The sequence below is a fragment of the Artemia sp. Qi Xiang Cuo genome, chromosome 13 (assembly GCF_049724085.1).
Source record: "Artemia sp. Qi Xiang Cuo chromosome 13, ASM4972408v1, whole genome shotgun sequence".
In the NCBI taxonomy this organism is placed as follows: Eukaryota; Metazoa; Arthropoda; class Branchiopoda; order Anostraca; family Artemiidae; genus Artemia; species Artemia sp. Qi Xiang Cuo.
The window spans coordinates 26,801,669-26,807,654 of record NC_142806.1 but is presented as its reverse complement, the minus strand read 5'-3'; positions in this window follow the sequence as shown (position 1 = coordinate 26,807,654).

The following is a 5,986-nucleotide window of genomic DNA, read 5'->3' as shown; positions in this document are numbered from 1 at the left end:
TACATCGAAATGTTTGAACACAAAAAAAGAAAAGCAATTTCTATTTCTGTATCGATCAATTTCTCGGAAACCATCTCTAATCATTCTTAAACAATACTGAAGAAAAAACGCTGTTTATCGGTATTAAATTATTAAGAAGGCCATTTTTTCATTGAAATACACCTTTTTATTATAATTTTTGTGTCTAAATTTCATCTATTATTAAAATGATTTTAATAATGGTCTCGTATGTAATAGTCAATTTTGGGGATATGGATTGCTCTTTACTAACATTTTATTACATCGAAATGTTTGAACACAAAAAAAGAAAAGCAATTTCCATTTCTGTATCGATCAATTTCTCGGAAACCATCACTAATCATTCTTAAACAATACTGAAGAAAAAAGCTGTTTATCGGTATTAAATTATTAAGAAGGCTATTTTTTCATTGAAATCACCTTTTTATTATAATTTTTGTGTATATATTTCATCTATTATTAAAATGATTTTAATAATGGTCTCGTATGTAATAGTCAATTTGGGGGATATGGATTGCTCTTTACTAACATTTTATTTCATCGAAATGTTTGAACATAAGAAAAATATAGAAAACCCATTTCTATTTCTGTATCGATCATTTTCTCAGAAACCATCTTTAATCATTCTTAAACAATACGGAAGAAAAAAAACACTGTTTATCGACATTAATTTATTATAAAGGCTATTTTTTCATTGAAATACACATTTACATTATAATTTATGTGTCTAAAATTCATCTATTATTAAAATGATTTGAATGTTGGTCTCGTGTGTAATAGTCAATTTGGGGGATACGGATTGCTCTTTACTAACATTTTATTCCATTGAACTGTTTGAACATAAGAAAAAATAGAAAACTCATTTCTATTTCTGTATCGACCAATTTCTCAGAAATCATCTTTAATCATTATTAAACAATACTGAAGAAAAAAAAACCTATGTTTATTGCTATTAAATTATTAGGAAGGCTATTTTTCAGTGAAATACACCGTATCATTATAATTTATGTGTATAAAGTTCGTCTATTATTAAAAATGATTTTGAACAGTGGGCTCGTGTGTAATAGTCGATTTGAAGGACATAGACTGCTCTTTACTAACATTTTATCCGATCAAACTATTTGTACGTAAGTAAAAACCCGTAAAATCCGGAATTACGGCTGATAAGTTGTCAAATTTAGAAGCTTGGTAGGCCGCATACTCATCATATAACCTTCAAAATGTTATGCGTTCTAGAAAGAATTGAAATTAAATACATGTAGAATTAGTCGCCTCACATGTCCTTCTGAACTCGATCCGCAAAAATAATAAAAATATGAGAAAAAAAGCTTAAAATGAACAAAGTTTGAAAACTGTAGATTCATCTAAAATTTAATTTCTTTGCCTAAGGTTTGCGTATTGCTTAGGAATAAAGAACAATTAAACGTTTCATGAATTTCTCCAATCTGTATTACATTTTCCACCCGTAAAATTTAGTCGGTCAAAAAATGTTTTAGAAAATAGGTATTTCGAGGTGCTTAATTTTTAAAGTGGTGGTAATCTTCTTTTTAATATTGATTTTATTTCTGGATGTTTGCATGAATAGCTGAAGTGGAAGTTTCTAAGGTTAGTTAATAAGAAGTCATAATCAGGAAGCATTTAGGTGATGGGGAACTTTTAAAAGATAACATTATAAATGTCTTATTTGATATTGTTAAGCAAAAAAGTGTCAGAATTGAACGTTCAATTTGTTCGCTTGCCTTACTCTCAAAGATGAGGTCTGAAAGACGTTCTGATAACTTTTTTCTTACACATTTATAACTCTTAATGTAGCCTCTATATTGAATATTGGAACTTGTGTATTATAGCGACCACAGCCTAGAAATTCTTACTTTTTCCTCTACAAATCATCCCTAAGATATTTCAATCTGTTTTGCCCAAATAATCCTCTAAAAGTAAATTCTTAAGGCTCCTTTGTGTATCGACAACTATGCACAGATATATTTAAATTCCCATGAAGCCTATTGATTTTTCTGTCATGAATTCTTACACAATCGAAGCCCTATAAGTTAGACGTAATTCCTGTCTGTATCATTTAGACAACATTCTATTACATAACTTCAGGCTAAATTCATGGGGGTCAAGTGATTTCACTCTCGATAGTATTCTATGGGCTTGTGGTTGTGACGTCACTTCGCTATGGAGTGGGACCCCTTCTCCTACTACGAAATTAAGTTGAAGAATTTGATTGTAAAACGGAAATAGACTTATCAGAGCGCAATAGCAAAAATAAATGAAACACATGCATAATATGCGCAACTGAAATGATTCTCGACAATAGCATGTGCAGACTCTAGTCCAGTGAACTTTGCAAAATTTACAAATATTTGTGCTAGTCAGCCATTCGTCTAGGGCCAAACGAAAAGCAGATCGTCCCTGAATGGGGTGAGAGGATAACGTAAGGGACGATGGTACTGGTTAATAAAGCGGTAAACACGCGATAAGTGAAGTTTCGTTAACGCTAATGAAATAAAACGAAATAGGATGAAAATATAATAGTTTATGAACAAAATAAAAAAATCTTTAACATGGAGGTATCCGCCCAGAAGGCATAAATATCGTACAAGTATAAAGTCATGGTGTGTCCATTGACGCAATTTTTCGTTTTGGACAACAACCCCTTATCCTGGAAAAGTTCAATTGCCTCTATTTCTGTCAGTGGCAAATCCAAATATTCATTTTAACATCCATTACAGACACCTTTGTTCAATTACTGTACATTGGAGACGACCCAACTATCGATCTTCAATACAATTGTCGCGTGTTTACCGCTTTCTTAATCACTACCGGAAAGATTTAAGGGGAACGGGTACTTCTTGAGAGAATGTAAAGAGGGAGACTTTGAATAGATTGGAATGGAGGAGTAGTGTGCTTAGCTTTGTTGGCCTCGGGTGCTTATGGGCTGCCTTGAGTTTTTAGTAGCAACATCATTAACGCAAGTCACCTGCGAAGGAGTTTATACAAAGTTACCAAAAACAAGGCAGAGCGCAACCATGACTGGCGAAAATTTAGATACTTTGATTCTTATGCGCACTCAGAGAAATATCAAGCATTTAGCGCTAAAGAACTGTAAGTAAGAAGCGACGCAGCTCAATGGTAACCGAAACTCTATAAACAGAGTTTTGATATTAATGCATATATCAAAAGAATCGGCTTATTATGTTGATCCTAAATATATAAGATTTTTTAAGTTTAGTACAACCCATCAAAAACTACAAACTTAAGAAAATTTGCCTGACTTTCAAAAAGGAGGAATTAACCCGCTAAAAGTCAAGGAATCTTAATGAAAATGACACCATTAGACTCAGCATATCCGATAACCTTAATGTAGAACAAAGTATAATCACCTACGAAACAAGTACTGACAAAACCTATCCTCTCCACACAAAAAAGTGACCCTTTGTATACCTATGCGAACCTGGCAACTAAAAACCGTAGTTACGCAATTCATCCCGGTCACTCGTCGCCTGAATCACGCTCTAGCATAATTATTGGCCGGAGCAAAGTACTTGGCTCGGAGCGATTAAGTAGTACAACATTTTGCGTCTAGAGGCGCTGAGGTACATGGGGTCACTTTTGGAGAGTTTTGTCAGTACTTGTTCCGTAGGTGATTATACTTTGAAGTAGAAGTTTCAAGCTAGCTGCAAAAATGTGGAATTTTGTCTTTTTTGCCAGAAGGAAGATCATGGATACATGTTTTTGTTTTTTTTTCAGAGGTGATCATATCGACCCATTGGTCCTAGAATATCGCCAGCGGGCTCATTCGAACTGAAATTAAAAGTTTTATTGCCCTTTTTATGTTAATGGACTTTTCAACTCACCATAGTTGAAAAGTCCAGTAACTATGCCTTTGGGGATAACGTGACCCCCCCCCTCCCCAACCACTGAGAAAAGGTACGTAAGTCGTGAAAGTGTCTCATTGTTTAGACTCAAGTTCAGAAATGAACTATCTTTAGTCTTTGTAATGTTTAAAAAGAGAATATGGAAAATGTTTTTATGGAAAAATCGTGCAACAATCTTTATATAGATATTAAATTAAAAAAAAAACAAGTTTGGTAACTGAAAGTAAGGAGCGACATTAAAACTTAAAACAAACAGAAATTATTCCGAATAAAAGGGGCTGTCCCCTCCTCAACGCCTCGCTCTTTACGCTAAAGTTTTTTTATTGTTTAAAAAGACAAAGTTGTGAGACAGAGTCAAACTTTAGCGTAAAGAGCGAGGCTTTGAGGAGGGGACAGCCCCTTTCATATACAGAATAATTTCTGTTCGTTTTAAGTTTTAATGTCGCTCCTTACTTTCAATTAAAAAAACTTGTTTTTTTGTTTAATTTCTGAATGTTTTTAAATTAAATGCAGCTTTGATTTTGGCTCACCGTACATGAACAATTAAAACGAAATTCGCATATTAATTTTCCTTTTTTGGCTAAATGGCTGTCTTGAAATTTTATTCTGACGTAACTTACGATTTAACTTACGTAACGAATTTTTATATTCGTATGTTTTTATTACGTATATTAGGGAGTTCATCCCCAAGTCAATACCTTATTCTTTACGCTAAAGTTTGAATTTTGTTCGAATCACAAACCCCTGAAATAGAATATATAGCTCTTTTGAAAGTAATAAAAAAAAACTTTAGTGTAAAGAGCGAGGTATTGACTAGGGGGCGAACCCCCTCATATACCTAATATTTTCTGTTTGATTTAAGTTTCAATGTTGCTCCTTACTTTCAGTTGAAAAAAAATGTTTTTTTTTATTTAATTTCTGATCGTTTTTAAATAATGCTGGGAAATCCGGCACCCCCTTCATAGAAATATCCCTTCCCCCAAGGAAACATTCTCCATGAAAAGATCCTCCCACGTAACCACTACTCTGAAACCGACCCCCACCCGAAAAAAATCCTCCTGAAAACGCCTGTATACTTCCCAATAACCAATACTATGTGTAAACAATGGGCAAGGTTTATAACTTGCAGCCCATCCCCCGGGAACTCTGGGGGATTAAGTCATCCTCAATGACATATTAATTAGAATTTTGACTATGCTGAACAAAATGGCTATCTCCTAATTTTGATTGGGTGACTTTGGGGAAAATAAACGTGGGAGGGGGCCAAGCTGCCCTCCAATTTTTTAGTCACTTAAAAAGGGCGCTAGGACTTTTAATTTCCGTTCGAATGACCCCTTTCACGATATTCTAGGACTACTGGATAGATACGATCAACCCTGAAAAAAAAAAAAAAAAAAAAAAAAAAAAAAAAAACACGCATCCGTGATCTTTCTTCTGGCAAAAAATGCAAAATTCCACATTTTTGTAGATAGGATCTTGAAACTTCTATAGTAGGATTCTCTGATACGCTGAATCTGATAGTGTGATTTTCATTAAAATTCTATGACTCTTAGGGGTTGTTTCCTCCTTTTTTCGAAAATAAGGAAAAAATTTTCAGGGTAAACTTTTGATAAAACTTATATATTTGAAATCAGTGTAAAAATCTGGTTCTCTTGATGTAACTATTGCTATCAAAATTCCGTTTTCTAGAGTTTTGATCACTATTAAGCCGGGTCGCTCCTTACTTACAGTTCGTGATCACGAACTGTTTGAAAAAATTATTGCAGATCAACAAATATAAAAAAAAAATATTGAAACAATTACAATTTACAATTCTAACGCGTTAAACAAGTCAAAGAGTTGGTGGTGACGAACTGTAAGCAGGCGACACGGCAAAATAGTAACGAAAACTCCAAGAAACGGAATTTTGATATCAATAGACATATCAAAAGAATTGGCTTATTATGTTGACTTCAAATATATGAGATTCACTAAGTTTAGTGTTATCCATAAAACGACACGAGCCTGACAAAATTTGCATTACCTTCTAAAAAGGGAAAAGCGACCCCTAAAAGTCAAAGAAGTAAAGGGAGGGGTAATATTTTAGG